The sequence below is a fragment of the Kogia breviceps genome, chromosome 16 (genome assembly GCF_026419965.1).
Source record: "Kogia breviceps isolate mKogBre1 chromosome 16, mKogBre1 haplotype 1, whole genome shotgun sequence".
Taxonomy (NCBI): domain Eukaryota; kingdom Metazoa; phylum Chordata; class Mammalia; order Artiodactyla; family Physeteridae; genus Kogia; species Kogia breviceps.
Window position 1 is genome coordinate 78,990,179 of NC_081325.1, and position 22,488 is coordinate 79,012,666.

Below are 22,488 nucleotides of genomic sequence, written 5' to 3' on the forward strand. Positions count from 1 at the left end.
CTCCATCACGTGAGAGCTGCCACTCTCTGCCGGAGGGTCTCCACCCTGCCGCCCCCTCTGCCACCGCGGAAAGATTTGCTCTGGGCAGCCGGCCCAATAATGCAGTAAGAGTTTCCTCCCCTACCGCACCCCCCCCGCCCCCCCCCCCCCCGCCACCTCTTTGCTTATCTCTGAGTCTACAGGAATGTTGAAATGTGTTGGGCAAAAACATCTGGGCAGCTTCCAGGTAGAGGAAGGCTACTTCCTTTTTGTTTCCTTCAAAAGCAAAAGTTTTAAATTTTGGGGAAGTCCAATTTATCAAGTTTCTTTCACGGTTCATGCTTTTTGTGTGCTATCTAAGACATCTTTGCCTACTCTAAAGTTGCATATTTTTCTCCTAGAAGTCCTACAGTTTTTTACTTAACATTCAGGGCTATGATCCATTTTGAGTTTATTCCGTGTATAGTGTGAGTTAAGGGTCAATGTTGATTTTTTTTTTTCTCCGCGTGAATGTCCAGCTGTCTTAGCGTCATTTGCTGCAAAGATATTCCTTGCTTCATTGCGCTATCTTGGCAGCTTTGTTGAACATGAATTGACCATATACATGTAGGTGTATTTCCACCGATATGTAAAAAAGACACAGTTGATGTTTTATGTTGCGTTTCACTCCCGCCACACTGCCAAATTCATGTTACTATTCCCGGAACTTGTCTTATCATGCGTGAATAGGTGTTGATTTTTGTCACATTTTTTTTTCCTGTGTGCTGCACTGATAGGATCATGTAATTTTTCATCTCTGGTCCATTAATATGGTGAATCACACTGGATGATTTTTAAATATTGAAACAGCTTTGCATCCCTGAAATAAAGTTCACTTGTTCCTGGTATAAATTTATATATATATATATATATATATGTTGCTGAATTCTATGTACTAATGCTTTGTTAAGGATTTCTGCATCTCTATCTGTGAGAAATATTCGTCTGTAGTTTACTTTTTTTGTATTGTCTTTGCCTGGTCTTAGTGCATGGTTAATATGAGCTTCATAAAATGTTCCCTCCTCTTCTATTTTCTAGAAGAGATTGTGTAAAATTGGGGTTAATTACTAAACATTTGGTAGCATTCTCCATTGAAAGCATCTGGACCTGGAGATTTCTTTTTTTGGCAGTTTTAAAATTACAAATTCAGTGTCCTTCGTAGTTAAAAAGCTACTCAAATGGTCTATTTCATGTTGGTTGAGTTGTGGTAGTTTGTGGTTTTTGAGGATTTGGTCAATTTCATCTACGAGATCATACTTTTGTAGAGTTGTTCATAGTGTGCCTTTAATACCCTTTTGGTGTCTGCAGGGTCTGTGGAGATATAGCCCCTGTTCATTTCTGGTATCGGTAATCTGTGTTTCCTCTTCCCTCTCTGTGTCAATCTCGTTGGAGGTTTGCCTATTTCATGGATCTTTTCAAATAACTAGTTCTTTGTTACGTTGCTTGCCTCTTGTTTTTCTGTTTTCCGTTTCATTGATTTCTGTTCTTTCCTTTATCATTTCTTTCATTCTGTTTGTTTTGGGTTTATTTTGCTCTTCCTTTTCTGGTTCCCTGAGATGAGAGCTTAGATTATTGATTGGAGATGTTTCTTCTTTGCTAACATATGCATTTAGGAGCCTAAACATCTTTGTCAGCACTGCTTTCGTTTCTCTCTCTCAAATTTTGACATGCATTTTCATTCATTTCGATATACTTTTTAAATTTCTCTTGAGAGCTCCTCTGTGACTGAGGGATTATTTACAAGTTTACTGTTTCATTTTCAAGTATTTGGAGATTTTCCTGTTGTCTTTCTGTTATTATTTCTGGCTCAATTCCACTGTGTTACAGAACACATTGGGTGTGATTTCAATTCCTTCAGATCGGTTGTTATTGCCCAGGATAAGGCCCATCTTAGTTTATGTTCCATGAGCCCTTGGAAGAAAGTGTATCCTGGTGTTCTGGGTGGGATGTTTGCTAGATGTGGATTCGATCCTGTTGGTGGTGGGGCTGATCTGTCTTATCAGTTACTGAGAGAGGCACGTCAATGTCTCCAACCAGAATTGTGGGTCCGTCTTTTTCTCCTTTCAGTCCCATCAGTTTTTGCTTCGCATATTTTGTAGCCCTGTTGTCTGACGCATACGCACTCAGGGTTCCCGGGTCTGCTGGTGGACTGAGGCGTTTACCGTTACACAACGTCCCTCTGTCTCCCGCAATTTTCTTTGCTCTGAAGTCTGTTTCATCTGATGGAATGTAGTCACTTCTGCATCTTTTGAATGTTTCCACGGTATATTTATTCCGCTCTTTAACTTTCAACCTGCCTGTACTATTATATTTGAATTGAGTCTCGTGTCACAGTTTTTAATCCATTCTGACAATTTTTAGCGCCTTTAGCATTCCCAGGCCCTCTACGTCCAGTGCAATATTGATGTGCGAGGGCTGGCGTCTGCGCGTCGGTCAGCTTACTTTTGTTTTTTTCTCTCTGTTTTTCAGTTCTCTGCTTTCTTTTTCCTGACTGCCTGTGGATTACTTGGACAGTTTCTAGAATTCTGATTTATCTATAAAGTTTTGGATCATATTCCTTAGTATAGCATTTTAAGTAGTTTCTCCAGATGTTACTTTATATACAAATGGCTTATCGCAGTGTACTGATGTCGCTGTTGTACGAGTTCAGGTGAAGAATAGGCCCCTCACCTCCCTGTATGTCATTTTACCCTCTTCTGTCTCTGGTATAACTCTCTTATTTCCGCCAAGTCAGACTGGGCGATAATTTTTCTTCAATTGTCAAATGCAATTTAGAAAACTCAGGAGCAGAAAGACTGATTGCGTTTACACCGTTTTGTTCACCATTTCTTTCTTCTTTCCTGACATTCAAGTCCCCCCCTTTAGGTCCGAGGAAATCCCTTTAACCACTCTTCTAGCGTAGGTGTGCTGGTGACACATTTTCTTAGTTTTCCTTCAGATGAGGTGCTTTGATTTCCCCCTTCAATCCTGAAAGCTATTTTTGTGGGATACAGGCTTCTAGGTTGACAGTTCTTTGAGCGTCTGAAAAATGTAGGGTGACTTCCTTCTGGCTTCCATGCTTTCTGCTGTAATTTGAATTGTTTCTGATCTGTGGGTGAGCTGATTGAGTAAAATGCCGTTTTATTTTGTCTTTAGTTGTCAGAAGTTTGACTCTGCTGGGTTTTGGTGTGGATTTTTCCTGTTTTTGTTTTTTTTTTTTTGTTTTTTTTTTTCTGTATGCGGGCCTCTCACTGCTGTGGCCTCTCCCTTTGCGGAGCGCAGGCTCCAGACGCGCAGGCCCAGCGGCCATGGCTCACGGGCCCAGCCGCTCCGCGGCATGTGGGATCTTCCCAGACCGGGGCACGAACCCGCGTCCCCCGCATCGGCAGGCGGACTCCCAACCACTGCGCCACCAGGGAAGCCCCTCCTGTTTTTGTTTTTAAGTTTTGATTTTAAGTTTTGATTAAGTTGATTTTAGTTGATTTTTTAGTTGATTTTAAGTTGATTAAGTTGATTTTAAGTTTTGTCAGCTTAATTTCGTAGGTTTGTGCCTTTGGGAAAATTTGAGACGTTTTCATCCTTTATTTACTTGTTCATTTGTATTTTTTCAACCCCATCTTCTCGCTCGTATCCTTCCAGGATACAAAGTGAGCTCTTTTGTTATAACCGCACAGCCCCTAACATTCTGAGTGGTTTTGTTTTCAGGTCTATTTTCTCTCCGTTGTTCAGCTTGGGTGATTTTTACTGGCCCACTTTCAGTTCACTGATTCTCCCCTCTGTCTCCTCTGTTTTTCTGAGCCAGTCCATCAAGGTTTTCAATTTCTGTTCTTTCTTCCAGCAGAGGCCCCTGCCTGGCTGGTCAGCGGGGCTGCTGGGTGTCATCTCTCTGGGCACAGATTGGAGCCCCAGAGACTTGAGCAGCTGCGGCAGGTCTCAGGGCCCAGTGTGTCCGGTTAGGTGTCAGGAGGGCAGCCCTGACTCTGGCCAGGCCGCTCCAGCTCCAGAACCAAGGGCGTTCAGAGAGGACTGGAGACACACAAACTCGAAGGCTCTGGACTCCCCTTCTGTTTTCTGGCCCTCGGTCACCAGCGGTGGCCGCAGCTTCCCACATGGGCCTCAGACACGCTGTGATGCCCGTGGAGCCCACCCAGCCCCGCCTCCCCTCCTCTGCTTCCCGAGACGCAGACAGGCCACTGGGCCAGGGCTGGGTGTGGCTGCCAGGCCCCTGACGGCCTGCTCTGCTCAGTTTCTGTGCACGTTGTCTCCTTTCTCGATGCAGGCTCTTCCTGTGATGATGGTGACACACACAGCGGCGGGGACGGCACCGGCGCGTCCTGCTGCCACGGTTCCCCGTGCCGGGGGCGAGCCGGCTCGTGTTCCGCCCGGGCGCATGCGCGGTCACTTCCCTCTTCCGTGGGTGAGGAAACTCACCCGCAGGCTCTGCGGCGGCCTCACCTGGGCTCACGTCCCGGCAGGAGCACAGGATGGCACAGGGCCGCTCTGACTCGGCCCAGCCCTGCGGCCGCTCGGCTCGGCACCGACCGGTCAGCGAAGGCCTCGCGGCCTCGGGCAGAGCCCTGCCCCCGGCACCCACCCCGGCAGCAGGGTGTGCCCGCCGTCCACGGGCAGCTCGTGAGCGAGGCTGCAGGTGCAGCCTTTCTTTCCCGCCAGCATTTGGACCCTTGGCACACAAAGGGTTAAAGGCATCCACCTTGGGATCCGCAAAATAAATATAGCATATTTTCTTAATCCCTTTCACCGCGTCTGTACACGGTTTTGCGGGCTGTGTTTAATGGAAGGAGCCCTCATGCTTGCTTCAAACAAATCCTGAAGTTGGAAAGCACGCGCTCCCGCGCGGTGGGAGAAGGAGGCAGGGCGAGGGCTGGCGCTGGGCGGCGGCGGGGCCGGAGCGGCCGGCTGTCCGCGCGACCCGCCAGCGCAGCCGGAGGACCGACCTCGTGTCCCGGTACCCGGCGGTACCAGCTGCATCTGGGGCGCGCCACGTGGATGCACTGCGGGCATTTACTTCTCGGCTGATTATAAGCCAGTTACTTATTATGGTTGCGTTTCTGGAGCCGCCCGAGGCCCTCCTTGATCTGAGTCCCTGCTCCCTGGAAAGCGCAGTTCAGAGCATCTCTGGCTCAAAGTGGGTCCAGCGTATCCTAATTACATTTTCAGCCAAGGTGCTGCTGGTGGCTCAGTGACAAGGAATGAAGTCCCCTACCAGTTTTGGCTTTCTCACACCGCTTGGAAGGCTGCTGATTTTTTGGCCCGTGGCTTGGTCGTAGAAAACTACAAAAGGATTTTAGAAGAGCAGCATGTCCTTGGCAAGCCAGTTAGATGATCCTGCTGTGTTTCTGTGCCTTTCCTCTGCAGCTGTAGTTCCAAATCCTAAAGAGTGGTTTCCTAGGAAATAAAAACCAAGGAGAGAGAAGACCACGGGGGCCGTCGGCGGGTCGATGTGGGTGGATGCTCCACCTGGAAGGGTCAGGGCGTCTGTCGAGGTTCCTGCTGGAGTCTCGAGGCCACACTCTCTGAGGCAGTTACTGGAGGGGTGGCAGTAGCCACACGGCCAGCTCTTTCAACACCCTATTTACGGCACGGAGAAAGAGCTTGTAAAACCTGGACACTTCATGGCAGAGCTTCCAAACGTCTTGGTGATGCCCAGGAAGTCTCTGGTGAGCAGAGCCCAGCTAACAGCAGGATTCAATTACCCAACAGAGCACTCAAGAACAGTCATGCCAGAGGCCAGCCGAGCTCGGTGAACTACACACACAGAGGTTTCGTATTCAGTCTTTGCTTCCTCTTCCTCTGGATGCAGTTGTCGAAAATCATCTCAGCTAGCACTCAGTGGGCACGATGGCCCCAGGACCCCGTCGCTCCTGAGAGGGGACACACAGAGGCTGCTGCTCTCCAACTAGAGGGCAGGCCAGGAAGCTTCTTAATCTGCTGCCTCTGGATGTGTCGAGGCCCAGGGCTGGCATTTCTCCGTCTCTTCTCCCCGCTGCACCAAGAAACCAGACGGCCGAGTGGAAGCCTCACCCTACAGTGACATCACCAGAGTGTGGGGTGAACGAGGAAGAGGAGAAATGTGGGTACAGGGAGACTCAAGACAGGAGGGGCACCATCGGGCCCAGGGCACCCGGTCTGGCTTGGTGTTGTCCTGCTACCTGGATGGAGGGCAGGGGGTTCACACCTGGGGGGGTCACAGGGGCTGGAACCCTGCCGGGGAGGAGGGAGGTCCTCACCGCGGAAGCACCTGGGCCCAGCACAGCAGCCGCCTCGGCAGAAGCCACGGTGGACGGCGCTGGGAATTTAATGCCCTGGATGGCCCTGAGGCCAGGACGGGGCTGGGGGAGGGTCCCGTCGACACAGCTTGGACTCAGGCACTGAGCAGCCTCTGGGAAAGCAGGAGGGTCCCGGAATCACGGTGATGAAAACCTTTCATTGGCAGAGTGCGTGTCCGTGTGGTATCAGTGTCAGAGTGAGAGGAAATGCAGTGGCAGCAGGCGTCCAGCCCCTCAGAAGTGCTGACTCACCGTCTCCCCGCCAATCCCAGGGGGCCAGCTGACGGGGGGGGGGGAAAGTTAGAGAACAGGGTCTCCCCGCGCAGGAGGCGGCTTGGTTACTGTTCGGGACTCGCTGCCCCCCACGGCCCCCCGACACCAGCCCGCTTGAGTCACCGAGATGCCAGTCCCGTGTGAGCAGAGCTTGCGGGCCACGCCCCCGCCCGCCTGCCCCTGCCTCTGGCCTGGGGGTGTCCACGTCCCCTGCGGCGGGGGGTGGTCCTTCAGCCTGGGCCCCAGCGTGGAGCAGACTGGGGCGGGCCCAGCTGACCCATCACGCACGCGCACGCACGCGCACGCACACAGCTGCACGGAGGAGCTACTGAACTACCACCGGGCCGCCTTCGTCATCCTCAGCCCCCAGCAGGAGGGCAGAGGGGGTGGTGCCCTGAGGCTGGTCACAGAGGACCCCAACTGTGGCTGCCGGACACAGCTTCTCCAGCTCAAGCTTCTCCGCGTAGAGACCCTGATCCTCCCCTAAGGCCAGGCTCCGGGGGAGGGAAGGGGTTCAGGAGCCATGGTAATAAGAACTAGCCATCAAGAACATCGAGGTTAACACCTGCGTCCTGCTTGATAGAAGCTCTGCAGAAATCCACCCTGGAAACCATGCGTGGACGTATGGTTCTTGGCACAGGGGTTGAGAGTGTGGCTTCTACCTGGACTTGGAGGTCCAGCGGCCTGCTGGGACCTCAGCACGTGGCTGGCGTCTGGCCCATCACCAGTCACCTGGATGGGCACTTCCCCCGAAGCGTGTGCCCGGGCGCCAGGGAGCCCCAAGGCTCTTCGCTGGCGGTCGTTGGTGTCGGTGCGTCGTCACTTAAACCTCACGGGGGACTTTGAGGGGCGCCCCGATGTCCATCCCCGTGCCTGAGCTCGCCTCCTTCTCTTCTCCTGGTGGGTAGCCTGAGAGCCCTAAGAGGTGACGGTCCCCAAGGCCACCCCGGTCACCGCCTTGGCCCCTGTTACAGCCCCCGTGGCCGACACTGCTCTGTCCTCCAGCCCTGCTGCAGGGCTGCAGCTAGGAGGGTGGGCCCGGGGAGAGGCCGTGGGCTCTCAGCTCACCCTTTCGTGACCAGGGCTGGCTGGGGACTCGACCTCACTTCCTGAGCATTGTAGGGTGGTCGAGGTCCTGGCGGAGCAGCGTGCGGAATGTGCTTATTTAGTTCCTGGCTCGTAGCAAGTGCTCGATAAATTTCAGAGATCGTCCGAGAGATTGCTGTCACTGCTGAGGCTATTTAAAAGTGCATCTGGTTCATATTAGCGCATCTGCAACAAATCCCACCCCACCCTGGTGTTAAAGTCGGGCCTGGGAGCCGACCCCCGAGGGGTCTCCTGCAGGCCGAGGCGGGAATCCCTTCCCTGCTCCGGCGCAGGGGAGGCCTGGGGTCTTCCGGTGGAGCCGCGAGCAGCTCCAAGTGGTGGCGGGGCGCCCAGACTGAAGCTGCAGAGCTAGTGAGCGCCGGCCTCCAATCCTCGCTGGAGGCCGTCCCGGTGCCAGAACGTAGGCGTGACTGTGTCCTCCCGCCAGGAAACTGTGTCGCAACAGCCCTCGGCTCTGGTTTTCTGGGCCCGCGGCCCCGGCCGGTTAGCTTCAGGTAACTAGTCAGGTTGGAGGCCTGTGCCTTTGCTCGTTCAGGTGCCCTGCCCCTGCTCCCTCGCGGCCCTGCGCCCCGTATTCCTGCGGCTCCACACCCCCACCCGCCTCCCCCGCCGACGTCGCCGCCTGCCCCCGCCTCCGGAAGCGCAAAGCTGTGTACCAAGGCGGCTTGGGAAAAGGCTGTATCTAATTAAACTGTAAATGATGGACATGAGAGGTGTCCTCCTTTAGTTTTTACTGCTTTTTAAAAAACCCACACCGTTTTCCAAATGCAGTGTGAACCTCCCTGCACCCCCTCGCGGGCTCCTCCTGCGGCCCTGCCGGGACAGCCCACTGCTTGGCCGCCATCTGCGAGGGTCCCTGTGTGGCCACTTTCGTGGGACCGCCACCCCTAGGGGCCAGCCGTCAGCCAGCCTGCAGGTGTGGAGCTCACCGAGAGAGGGCCAGCTTAGGGAGGAGAATCCACTTGAAATTTTGTTGCTGTCTTTATTCTTGGGTGGATGTGGGATTTCACCCAACAGATCCTTACTAACCAACTACTAGGTGGTGGGAAGGTGCTGGGTTTCTCCCCATGCAGGGGAGACGTGGGGTGATGCAGGGGTGGGGCCCGAGGGAGACAGAGGAAGGAACGGGGACCGCAGGCTGGAGGCCACAACCCCTGTCCACCCCCATCCCTCTCCTGTCCACCCACCTGTCCACTCCCCTGTTCTTGGGGTGTGACCCCGCTGCAGAGAGGGGGCAGGGGCAGGGGAAAGCCCCGTGGTTAGAGGAGGCCCCCATCTGCAGGCCCCCTCCACTATCCCCACCCTGCCCCCGTCCCAACCCAGAGGGTGACACAGTTAAAGTTCCGTTTTTGCTGCAGGAGGTGACATTTTATGACAACTGTTAAGAGTGGGTGAGGCTTTAATGAGCAGGAACGGAAAACTCCCGAGGCAGAAACCTGACCTCAGCTGAGGAGGTTGGAGGTGGTTGTGTTCTCTGTGCTTGGTGAGTGGGGCAGGCGTGGAATTACAGCTGTGAGTTTTCACTATGGCTCCATCATTTGCGGGCTGAGCCACATGTTTCCCCTTCTAAAAAAATGGGGTTATTGACAAGATGAACCGTCAGTTTTAACCTTCTACAAGTCAATAAACAAGATAATTTTATTTTATTATTCAAATACTGAAAGACAGCATGTTGCTTTTTTTTTTAACCAGCCTTACATATTTTGAGTTCTCCTTGTTTCTTGCACATTTAATCATATGTACACATATATTTACACAATTTCAATATTGCTCATACATTAGTGTTCTGATTTTCTTCAGATAAGGTATTTTGTAAGTATAATATCTTTACAAATGTACATGGTACCAGTCGTCAATGATAATAAGCCATAAAATACATATGCCTTGATTTACTGAATTGTCTATTGGTAGCCATTTTGGATTGTTTTCTGTTTGCACACGTATAGCTTTATAATTTGTCCTTTAAGTTAGTTCCCTATGGGTTTGAGGGGTCAAAAGGCACGCGTCTTTTGTATTCCTCTGTACATCTTGTCGACCTGCTTTCCCAGACCGGGAAGAAGACTCACTTTCCCGTCATCTCCTGCTTCACTTTGCACCTCGGTTCCTGGCCCTGAGTTCACACTTTAAATCACTGAATGGAAGTAGAACAGCGCCCGGTTTTACTCGCATTTCCCTGGTCACTGGCGACAATCTCGTGCTCATCGTGTGATTCATTTGTAGGCCCTGGTTCTCCCACGCAGGCTCGCCGCGTGTGCCGTGGTGATTTTGCACGTAAGCCCTTTAGTAGAGGTGACATCTGTAATATAGCTATGAGTCTTTTGTGTCATATTTTTTGCAAATATGTGCTGATTTCTGGTTTCCTTTGTGATTTTGGATGACCCATGTAGGGCCCCTCCCTCCTCTTCAGCACGGACTTGCCAGGTGGGCATTGTGTTTTCATTAAAGTAATTGTATATACAGAACACAATCACAGTGTAAAGTAAAACAGGACCAAAACGCTTACCTGGAACTGACAGTTATGTCACTAAATCATATGCTTCCATTTTTATTTCTTGATTTGTCACTTTTAGAGAATATCTGCTTGTTTTCTGCTGTGATAATGTTTTAGCTCTACGTCTCCCACTCCCATACTCCCGCTATCATTATATTGATATTTTTAGTTAAGTCCCTAAAGAGCATTTACATTTTCCTGACAATGTAAATATTTTCTGCTGAGCCAGAAGCACTAGGATTATTTTCCCATCTGTAAACACTGTCCGCCTGCTTTGTCCACCCTGATGGCTTTAACATTTTTTTCTTAAAATGTGTTCTCATGTGTCTTCATATTCCTTTAATATAGCTTTGATTCTCCTTCACCGCTCTGTCAAGTGACCCTTAGTTCTTTCCCTCTGGAGCCAGATGTTGTTCTGCTCCATCAGAGCCTGATGTTCTCTTGACCTGAAGTGCAGTTGTCATTTTCAAACTTCCCTTCACAGTTCTTCGGAGTTGGAGCCCCTGTTCTGTGGATCCCAGGCCTTTCTCTTTCTTTATTTTTTCCTTCATTTTTCTGGAGCACATCCTCAAGTAACTTTCTTTAAAAAGAAGTGTTGGGCAGAGGTAAATATTCTGAAAACTTGAATGCCAGAAAACACCTTTATTCTCTCTTCAGAACTTGACTCATAATTTCAAAGTTTGAAGTACAAAGAACTGATTTCAAAGTCAAAAGTAATCTTTCAGGAGCTAGGAATTGAGCCCAATCTGTCTGACTCAATAAACTTGACATACCCGCTGGCTGAGAAAGCACGTCCACCATCATCACCATCATCAGCAAGTAGCTTGAGGGAAATCCTTTGAAAAGTAGTCTTAGATTCATAACCAAAATAGTGTTTCTCTTTTTAAAAAAAAAAAACAAATTGCTTACTCTTAGGAAGTTCTAATTTCTCCATTTGTAAAGTGGGAATCCTCTCTCAGTTATTTGTTTTATTTCTTAGTCTGGCATTTTTGGAAAGCTATAAGTGAAATTTTGGCTGAAAACTGTACGATGGATCATTTTACTGAGTGCCCTCCATCCAGAGGTCATGAAGCACTGGGTCCTGACTCTGGTTCTCTCCATGCATTTGGCTTAATCGGATCCCACTTGTGCTGGGACAGGGACTTGTGTGACCCTCTGAGAGCAGTGACCACACATACCGCTCAGGGGTTAGCAAGGGTCTCGGGCAGCTTGGGCTATGTAACAGGGCACCCCCCAACCCCTGCTGGGGGGAGGCTGGATGTCCAAGGTCAAGGTGCTGGCAGATTTGGTTCCTCCGAGGGCCTCTTCCTGTGTCCTCATCTGGGAGAGAGCGTGAGCTCTGGTCTCCTCCTCTCCTTGTCAAGGACTAATCCCGTCAGGGGGGCTCCACCCTCACAACCTCATCTAACCACCTCCAAATCCCATCACATTGTGGGCCAGGGCTTCCGTGCGTGAACCTGGGGGACACAATTCAGTCCACAGCAGCAACTTGCAAAAGTGGTTGTGTGTTTTCTTTCACTCCTTCCTGGATAAGGTTTTGAGTCAGTCTCACAGCTGGTCCGAGTGGGAGACCCATCGCAGGGCCTGCATGGCTCCTGGCCCAGGGACAAGTCCTTGAGAGCAGGTGCAGATCCCTGCACCCGGGGCTCTGTGCCCCAGGCCCTACGGAGGTGCGTCCGTGCGTGTTGTCGAGTTCTCACCTGTCACCACCTGGCTTCTGTACACAGAGGTAGGTCCAGTAGATTTCCTTCTAAAGGTCTTAAGATGGGCTTAGAGGCTTTTCTTAAGACTCGTCATGAAATAAGTATGTAATTTCAGCCTATATTCTCCAGTCAAGTTCAGAACATCTTATCGAACTTGCTCTGATGATCAGTAACTGGGTTCTCCGGAGGCGAGTTACTAATCTGCGGGAAACAAATGAATTCTTTCACAGCCTCTGGTGTCCACTCCTGGGAGCAGTGAAAGGGCTAATTTCCCAAATGGGTGCTGGCAGGATTCACACCCCGAATTCCTTACGGGACACTGGGCCCTTTGTTCCTGGGGTTCCTCCTGCTGTCATTACTCACCCACCCCGATTCTAAGTGGCCGTGCAGTTACAACCCACCACTTGTCCGAGCGCACGTCTCCATCCACACGATGGACGCTGCTCGCTGACCGTGAATCAGGTGCGGCCAGGACTCGGAGGACCGTGACTTGCTGCCCTCCCCTCTGCGGTGGGTGAGGGGGACCAAAGATGGGCCCAGCTCTGAAGCAGGGAGATCGGAGAGCCAAGGAGACCAAGCAGCAGTGCGTCCAAGGAACGGCAGAGAGGGCCCCCCAGTTAGTGGAGAGCCCCTTGGAGGACGCACGCGCCGGCTGTGCCTCCACTTCTGCTGAGCGTGACAGCCCTGCTGCCCGCCCACCTCCCCAGCCGTCTTGAGCCCAGAGCGGGCAGCTCTGATCCAGGACGAGCTGCCGTCCCCAGGAAGCCTGCCGGCATCCGGAACCGCTTCCGGGGTTTTCTTTGTCTCTCGCTCTGGGAAGATGCTGATTGGCCAAGAGCAAGTGGGAGCAGCTGGGGCTTGGGCCAGGCTTCCTGTCCCCCTCGGCTGCCTTTCCCTGTGCAGCTGGCGCACCCCACGCACTGTCTCCTTCTTAGCGGTGCGGAGGCCATCCTTGTCCTCAGCGGAATCTGCTCGCGGCCAAATAGATGATACCCCGCTTGGGTGTGAAAGTTCTTTAAGCTCGCGGTGCTGGTTATTGGCAGCTCTCTTTACAGCACTTGGTATCTTATGCCTTGTTGTATGGTTACTGGTAGACAGGTCTCCTCTCCCCGACTAGCCTGAGCGATAGGTCATGCATTTTTATGTTTCCTGCACAACAGATTGTTGTCAATATGCAACAACAGGTATTGCTAAATGAATGAATCCATAGTTGGTCTCTGAACGCTGCATTGACAATACGTGGAACTCACTGTGAATTCATTTACCGGGTTGATAACTATTTGATGAACAAACATTTATTAAATAGATGAAAAAGAGTATTATTTCCTCACTTTCAGTAACAGAACATCAAAAAAGGATCAAGAAGGAAATAGAGGACTTCAACCACACTGTAAACCAGTTAGACCAGACTATAAAGAACACTCAGAAAACCAGCAGAACACACATTCTGCACGTGAAATAGTTAGTCCTCAGCAAAGACCGCATGTTAGGCCACAAAAGGGTTCTCAGTACATTTTTTAAAAAATTGAGCTCATACACACTCTCTTCTCTCATCACAACAGAGTGAAACTGGAAATCAATATCAGAAGGAAAACAGGAATATTTGCAAATACGTAGAAATAACATAAACAAACAATGGATCAAAGAAGAAATGACTACAGAAATTAGAAAATTTATCTAAGAAAATACTTAGAGAAGAATGGAAATGGAAACACAAAATAGCAAAACTTACGGGATGCAGCAAAAACAGTGCTCAGAGGGAAATTTATAGCTGTAAATACCTACATTTAAAAACTGAAATTAATTTGAAAGAAACACCATGTTCATCGCAGCATATTTAAAATAGCCAGTATGTGAAAACAACCTAAATGTCCATCAATAGATGAATGGACAAAGAAATGCAGTGTGTATATGTGTGTGTGTGTGTATATTCATACACACGTAGCTCCTCCCCGACTTACAGTGGGGCTTATGTCCCAATAAACCCATCCTGAGTTGAAAATATTTTAAGTAAAAAATGCATTTAATACACCTAACTACACCACAGCTCAGCCTGGTCTACCTTAAACATGGTCAGAACACTGACGTTAGCCTACAGTTGGGCAAGATCATCTGACACACAGCCTATTTTATAATAAAGTGTTGCGTATCTCATATAGTTTATTGAATACTGTACTGAAAGTGAAAAACAGAATGGTTGTGAGTGTACATCGGTTGTTTACCCTCGTGACCTTGGGGCTGCCACCCCTGCCCGGCATCACGGGAGCCTCATCACCAGCCCAGGAAAAGGTCAAAATCCAAAATCCAAAGCACGGTTTCTACTGAATGTGCATGGCTTTCACACCATCATAAGGTAGAAAAATCGTAAGTAGAACCATCGTTAAATCAGGGACCCTCTGTACAATGGAATATTATTGAACCCTGAAAAGAATGAAAACTTATCATCTGCAACAACATAGATGGACCTTGAGGTGTTATGCCCACAAGTGAAAGAAGTCAGACAAATACCATTCTGATCTCACTCGTCCGCAGACTCTTAAGAAAAAGAAGCTGACGGATACAGAGGTGGGGTGGGCAAAATGTGTGAAGGGGGCCAAAAGTTACGAACTTCCAATTATAAAATACATAAGTCATGGGGATGTATGTACAGCACGGTGACTGTCGTTAATAACACTGTATTACATATTTGAAAGTTGCTAAGAGAGTGAAACTTAAAAGTTCTCATCACAAGAAAAAAAATTTTGTAACTATGTTTGGTGATGAATGTTAACTAGGCTTATGGCAGTGACCATTTCTCAATATATAAAAATATTGACTCATTATGTTATACACTTGAAACCAATATAATGTTATACGTCAATTATAACTCAATAAATTTTTTTTTCACCAAAAAAATAGATCTCAAATCAACAACTGAACTGTACACCTTAAGGAACTAGAAAAAGAAGAGCTAACTAAACCCACAGCCAGCAGAAAGGAGGAAATCATGAAATAATTAGAGCAGAGATGAATGAAGTAAGAGTACGAAACAACAGAATCAACAAAACCAAAGTTGGTTCTTTGAAAAGATCAACAAAAGTGATAAACTCTGACCAAGAGTCCAGAAATGAGCTATACCATCTAAGAAAAAAAGAGAGAATACATAAATTACTAAAAACAGAAACGAAAGTGGGTACTTTACTCTCAACCTTACAGAAGGTAAAAGAATGATCAGAGACGAATACTAGGGGTAACAGTATACTGACGAGTGTGATAATCCAGGTGAAAAAGACAAATTCTAGAAACACAAATTACCGACATTGACTAAAGAAGGAGAAAATCTCAACAGACCTATACAAAGGAAAGAGATAGAATCAGTAATCAGAGACCTCCCGACAAAGAAAAGCACAGGACCAGATGCTCAGTGGCAAATTGTACACCTTGTACGAACCCGGAAAACATGCTCAGTGAAAGACGTTAGACACGAAAGGTCACAAACTGTAGGCTTCCTTTTACATGAAATGTCCAGGGGAGGCAAATGCTCAGAGACAGGATGCAGACCGGAGGTTGCCTGGGGCTGGCAAGTGGCGGCGTGCAGGGATTACTTAATGGTTTGGGCATTTCTCTGGGGTGAGTGTTTTGAAAAATTTTTAGAACTGGGGGGAAGTGGTGGATACAGACATTGTGCCCTCCATATGGCACTGGATTGTACACTCTGGAATAGTTCCATTTATGAGTGACCCCGTCTCTCCCTCGTGATGGCAGGTTATTGAGATTATTCCAGTTTATAGATCAAACCTCTTTACACTTGCTACCCCTTTCAGCCCCTGTTGCTGTTTTGCTGCCACGTCAGGGCCCTCAGGGACCAGATCGGCCCCAGAGGTCGAGGTTGTTGCAGATCCTGGGAGGTGGAGGGAGGGACGGGCGGAGAAGGCCCAGTGCTGGCTCCGCCCCCAGGAGGCCTGCCTGGAGGAAGCCCTCCATCCGTCCCTCACTCCCAGGCGGCCCTCTTGAGGCAGGACGGTCACCCCGCTTTCGGGAGAGCACGCGCACCCAGCGGCCACTCCTGCCCCAGGGAGACGCACGGCAATGACCGCGATGACACAGATTTGGTCACATCCGCGTTCGCCGGAGTTTCCAGTCCCCAAGGCCAAGCTCAGCCCCGCGCGCTGGCACCAGCCAACAGCCCCGTGGGCTCCGGCCCTCGGCCCTTGCTGGGCGGCGATTGGCGCTCCGTGGCCTCGGCGCTCGGACCACTTCCACGTCGGGCTTTGTCAGCTGCCTGGGCTGCGTCCCCGGCGAGTGGCCCGGAGCCCGCGTCCTGGCCCGGGGGACGGCCCGCCGTCGTGTTCACACGGACCTGTTTTCCCCGTAAAAGGAGGCTCAGCTCTGCGGTAAAACCCACAAAACTCTGGAGGTTCCTGGAACAGGAAGCGCCATGTTCCTCCAGATGTTGTGAAACCTTCACTCCAGACGTGGCCCCGAGCAGTGAAAAGGGAATTGGACTTTCTGTTTGTGCTTTTAAGTGCTGACTGCGGATCGCGTCTTCCCAGCCAGAAGGACGCTTGGAGCAGGGGTCCTGGCCCGACCACAGGGAGGGCGATCGTACCCCTCACCTGTGGGGGATGGGGGGTCTTTCCAAGGGCTCCTTCAGGGCACTGAGCCGGGGAAGGAGGTTCGTGCAGGGGGAGCGATCGGTGGCGGGGGGGCGTCCGTCCGTGGGGCAGAGGGGCAGCCGGCCTGGGTAAGAACTGAGGCTGGAGCTGAGGGTGGTGCCCGGAACAGAGACCCACGGCGCTGGGGAGGGAGGAAGCCGGGGAGACCGCAGCGGGCTCTGGGCCTCCTCACCTGTGAAGGGGAACAAGGGGGCTGCGGCTATCCCGGCGGGGTCGCCGTCCCAGGAAGCACTTGTGAGCTCCCGTCACGTGCCAGGAGCGCTCTTCCCTCAGGAGCCCCGACGCCCCGCTGCCCACGAGGGGTCCTGGTCCGCTTCGCTGCGTGACCTCTGATGCTGATGTGGAATGTCACGCTCCCCAGGTCACCGTCCCCGCCCCCCCGCCCCCGTTCGCTCCGGGACAGGAGAGGGCCGCGTGCCGAGGAGGAGGCAGTGTTTGGTTAGGGAGAAGGCCAGGGCCCTACCTTGGGAGGCTGGGATTTAGGCCGAGGTCAGAGGAATCTAAGCCCTGGCCGGACTAGCAGGATGGAAGAGCTCCAACCACCAGACGGGGCCTCCGGCTCAGCCAAGTGAGCGGGTTCAAGTCCCACCCCCGCCGGCCGCAGAGCTGCTGGGGCCTCCAGGCCCTCCCCTGGCTACCTGCCACTTCTGTCCCCGCAGCCGCCCCTCCCTGCCGCGGGAGCCCGCGGACGTGGGCTGGCTGTGTCCTCGGGAAGGGGTCCCGCCGGCCCCTCTCTCCCTGCTCCCTCGTCGGGGCCCAGCACCACCCCCGGTGGAGGGCAGCTCACAGCTCGGGCTGCCCCTGTGCCCCAGGCTGTGACCCTGGGAGGGGGCCAAGCGAGGTGGGGTCTGTCCGAGGCCCCGCCTGAGGCCCGTCGGGGGGCAGCACGGCCTGCTGGGTGGAGGCGGGCTGCTCCTGCCAGGCTGGGGCGTCGCGTCGGCAAAATGGATTTACAGGACCGCCTGTCAGGCCAAGAAGGGATCCTTGGCCGTCCTGAGCCTTCACAAGGATGGAATCAGACTGCACTCTTTGAAGAAGGTTCAAGGGAAAAGTCTGGCTTTTCCCCTGAACGTTACGTCTATGAGACTCAGTTTGTAATGTCGATGAGAAAAATTAATCAGTAGCTGATCTAAAACAGAAATGGAAAAATTTATCCGAGCAACCTGAGGGTTATAACCCAGGAGACAGTCTTTCAGAAGCTCTGAGGACTGTTCTGCCTGGTTGAGGTCAAAGCACAGTCAGATAACTTTTTGAGACAAAGGGTCTTACGTCAAAGTCACATATTTACAGTGTGCATCGTCTAACGAGGTGAGCAGTGGGTCACCGTAGCCCTTACAGGATCGAGAAAGGAATGTTATCTCCTAAGGAGTCACCTTGCCGGCGCCAGGAGGAACTTGCTCTTCTTTTTTTGGCGAGCAGGCATTCCTGCGTCCTCTAAGGGGCTCCAGCGAATGTGCAACACGTGTGTGCGATGCACCCTGAAGGGCCGGGCCAGTGGCTCAAGGGCAGGGACGCTTTTATGTTAAATTTACTTGTCCTGCCTTAACAATAATTTTATGCCATCAGTAGCTCCTGTGCCGGACGGAACTCCATCGTGCGGGTGGCACGCAGTTTGCGGCCTGAAGCCGTCCAGGTGAGGCGGCGCGAGGCCTCTGTTCCGGGAGGGGAAGTGGATGGGAGGAGAAGCCGCTCGGGAGGGAGATGCCGGGACCCCTCAGGTCAGAGAAAGTTTTCCGCTTCTTGGGTAAACTGCAGAGCACTGCAAGACGAGAAATCGCAGCTGTGCTGTGATTTCCATGTCACTTCCCAGGAGTCACCCATGGGTCACCGGTGTGGCCGGCGTCCGCTCCCTGTCCTCCGGCGGCACCCAAGCAGGACTCACGGAGTGCGATTGCGTCGTCGTCCCCGGAGACCCACGGCCTCTATTGAAGGATCCTTCCTTCTCCTGTGACCTAAATCCCTCCCTTCACAACTGGACGCCATTTGCTGTGAGTTTCTGTTCACTTTTCAGCTTTTTTGAGCTATATTGGGCATAAACTGCGCATAGGTAAGATGCACAGCTTGGTAAGTTTTGACATCGAGACACCCCCGTAAAATCATCACCATAATCGAGACAATCAGGAACGCACCTGTCAGCCCAGGGGCCCCCCGCCCTTCCTGCTCCTCTTGCCGGGGGGTCACTAACCTTTCCTTCGCTGTAGGTTAATTTGCGTGGTTTGGATGTTTCTATGGATGGAATTCTGCGTTGTATGTAGTTACGGCCTGACCTTGTTGGCGCTGAGCGCCCGATCGGTCGTTCCCGGCCAGCGCTGGGTGGCTTTTCCGCTGCATGGGTGTCTCACTTTATCCACTCACCCTTTGGTGGACACCTGGGTGGCTTCCAGATTTTGGCTGTTAAAAGCTGTAATGGACATTCATGCGCTAGTCTTCGTGTGGACAGACCTAGAAATGGAAAGTCTGGGTTTAATTTTTTTAAGAAACTGCCAAGCTGTTTTCCAGGAGGGTTTTCCTGTCTCACACCCCTGCCTGCTGTCTGCGGGGCCCACGCGTCCCGCGCCCTCACATCCGCTTGGCTGTCAGTCTTTAACTGTCCCCATCCTAGTGGGTTTGCAGTGTTTAGTTACGGTTTTACTTTGCATTTTTCCCCAAAGATGTTCAGTGTCTTTTTTCTGCTTCTTTCCCCTCCATATATCTCCTTTGGTGACGTGTTTGTTCAAATCTTTTGCCCATTTTTAAATTGGATTGTTTGTCTTCTTATTATGGAGCTGTAAGACTTCTTTATACGTTCTAGATACAAGCCTTTGGTTGGATGTATGTTTTGCAAATATTTTCTCCCACTCTATTGCTTGCCTTTTCATTTTCTTTGGTGTCTTTTGAAGGGAAAAATTCAAGATCGATGACATTTAATTTATTGATAATTTCCACGTAGTTTAAACTCTTGTGTCATATTTAAGAAATCTTTCCCAAAGGAGAGGTTGCTATGATTTTGTCATATATTTCTTCCAGAAGTTTCATTGTTTCAGCTCATACATTTAGGTCTAAGATCTCTCTTATGTTAATTTTTGAAATGTGTTAATTTCAGGTGAATTTTGTCTAATTTTGGGGGAGTGAGCCAAGAGTTTTGAGGGGTTTTCTTTGCTTTGTTCTGTTACACATGAATGTCCAGATGATCCAGTGTCATTTCTGGAAAGATTATTCTTTTCCGGTGAATTGCCTCAGCACCTTGTCAGAGTCAACTGACCGCATCTGAGTAGGTTTGTTTCTGGAATCTGTTTTGTCCTGACGATGTGCTGGTCTGTTATAACCACGATTACTGTTGCCTCAAATAATCTTGGGATCACGTAATATAAATTCTCCAACCTTGTTCTTTTTCATGCTTGCTCTGGTTACTTTAAGTCCTGTGCCTTTCTATACAAATTTTAGAATTAGCTTGAATTTGGATTTCTACCGAAAAACCTGCTAGGATTTTGATTGGGATTGTGTGGATTCTACAGTTTAATTTGGGGAGATTGTCGTCTTGATGATTCTAATAGTATTGAATCTTCCACTCCTTGGACTCAGTGTTTCTTTATTTACTTAGGTCCTCTTTCATTTCTCTCAGCAATGTTTTTGCATTCTCAGTGTATGGGTCATGTGTGTATCTTTTGTCAAATTTATTTCTAAGTATATGTATCTCTAACTTTGTCTTTTGAATGAATTACAGCTTCACAAGAAGTTGCAAAACAGTACCGAGAGGTCCCACTGTCCCACGTCCCCACCCCTCGGCGTCTCCAAATGGTGGAAACTTACATAACGATGGTAAATCATCAAAGCCAGGAGCTGGGTGTTGGCACAGCACAGTTAAGTAGACTAAAGAGCCCCCTCAGTTGGGCTGAATTTTGCAGGTTCACGTTTTCCTTCGGGCGTGTCCTCGTGCAGGGATTCGGTGACATGTAGATTCCACAGCCACGTTCAGGACACAAAACTCCTTGGTCCCCACGGAGGACTCCTTTGTGCTCTTCTTCCCCAAGCCCTGGCTTCTTCTCCATCGCGATAACTCGTCATTTCAGGAGCATTGTGTAATTGGAATACGCCTCCTTTCAGGATGGACCAAGGCTCTTTTAACCCGGAAGGACGCTTGGGTGTTTCCAGGCTTTAGCTAGCACGGTAAAGCTGCTGTGAACATTTCTGTCCAGGTTTTGTGTGAATGTACATTTTTATTTCTCCAGGATAACCCAGGAGTGCAATTGCTGAGTCATGAGGCAGATCTATGTTTAACTTTTTAGGAAACTTCGAGGCAAGCAATGGATGGAGGAGAGTCAAACGTGGGGAGTGGTAGGACACGGACCAAATTTAGAAGAAAAAGTCTCGAATTTTCCTTCCAAAAATCTGCTTTTAAAAAGAAATAGACCTACCATATATGGTAAATAAATTTTCAACAAAGGTGCCAAGACGACTCAATGGGAAAAGAAAGTTTTTCTAACAAATAGTGTTGGATCCACTGAATATCCTTATGGGGAGAAAAACATTGCCCCTTATCTCATGCAACACACACGCACACAAATAATTCGAAATTTAAAATTTTGATTCAAAATTTATTGGTAAATGTAAATTCTAAAACTATAAAACTTCTGCAAGGAAACACAGGAGAAAGATCTTTTGCTTGGGGTAGGCAAAGATTTCTTGGAACACAAAAAGCACGAAACAATTTTAAAAAGGGATCAGTTGGACTTCATTGAAATTAAAAACTCCTGCTCTTAAAAAGACACCATTAAGAAAAAGGAAAGGTAAATCATAGAAACATACACAACTCTACAACCATCCCACCCCGAGATGTTTACTCAAGGAAAAAAAACGAATGTCCACACCAAGGTGTGAACACGAAGCTTCCTTTGGAATCACTAAAACCGTGAACAAACCACACGTCTGTCACCTGGTGAACACACAGATCATGGTGCCGTACAACTCAGGGCTATTCAGCAATAAAAAGAAGGAAAGATGTGTGATGACGGATGTGTCTCAAAATCGTGACGCTGAGTGAAAGAACCCACGTGTGTGGTCCCGATCATATAAAATTCATAGCCTGCAAACTAGTCTGTTTTGCCCAGAGGTGGATGGCTGGCTTCTGGGGATGGGCTGGAGGGGCTGAGCTGCCACCCTTGGGGGTGATGGAAACGGTGACGGTTTCTGGGCCCAAACACACGCCCAAACCTATCAAATTACACACTTCAGGTGCATACAGTTTATTGCACTTTAATTTTAATTCAATAAAGTTATACCCAAGGAAGAAATACTTTAAAAAACATAATTAGGGGACTTCCCTGGCGGTCCAGTGGTTAGGACTCTGTGCTTCCACTGCCGGGGGCGCAGGTTCGATCCCTTGCTGGGGAACTCAGATCCCATGTGCTTTGCGGCACAGCCAAAAGCAAACCAAACCAAACCTAAAAAACTAAAAAAAATGAAAAACAAAAAAATGTGACTAGATGGCCCAGGGGCAGCCCCTCCTGCCCGTCTGGTTCTGCCCGGAAAGGCCAGTGTGCCCCCCGGAGCCGTAGGCTGGGTGCCCGGGACGTGCGATGGGCTCTGCCTTCAGATGTTTTCAGCCACCACCCCGTCCAACACTCCCCACAGCTTGCGGGAGGCTCCCGCCCGCTTGTCTGGAAGCCGGGGCCAGCCCGGCGTTCCAGCCAAATCTCTGTCCGCTCCCTGGGCAGCCCCGAGCACGTCCAGCACCACCTCCTGGGGCCTCGCTGACCCGGCCCGCCTCTGGCTGCAGTGCCCGGGTCTGGATCTGACCTCCCGTCACAGCACCTGGGCCCGCTTGTCACAAGACCCTGGCCGTGGGCCTGCCTCAGATGATGCAGTCAAGCTCACGGCTCCTGCCGGGTCACTCGTGAAGTACCGACCAGTCGGCGACGTGGTGGCACCTGCTAGGTGCCCTGGTTGCAGGTCTCCTGCAGCCCCCAGGAGGGAATGTACGAGAAGGGGACCCACGT

General features: G+C 50.4%; 1 long non-coding RNA gene across 3 annotated transcripts in view; it reads left to right on the forward strand.

Annotated features, from left to right (window-relative positions):
• The window catches only part of LOC136792842 (uncharacterized), a 51,678-nt gene extending 29,190 nt beyond the window's left edge, over window positions 1–22,488 (forward strand). The window contains exons 1-4 of one of the 3 annotated variants that reach the window (XR_010837328.1): window positions 77–104; window positions 18,080–18,146; window positions 18,324–18,501; window positions 20,217–22,488. This is a non-coding gene — a long non-coding RNA (uncharacterized lncRNA). Of the gene's footprint in view, window positions 1–76; window positions 105–15,848; window positions 16,513–18,079; window positions 18,147–18,323; window positions 18,502–20,216 lie in introns of those variants that run through there. The other 2 variants (XR_010837327.1, XR_010837326.1) reach the window with 2 other exon arrangements.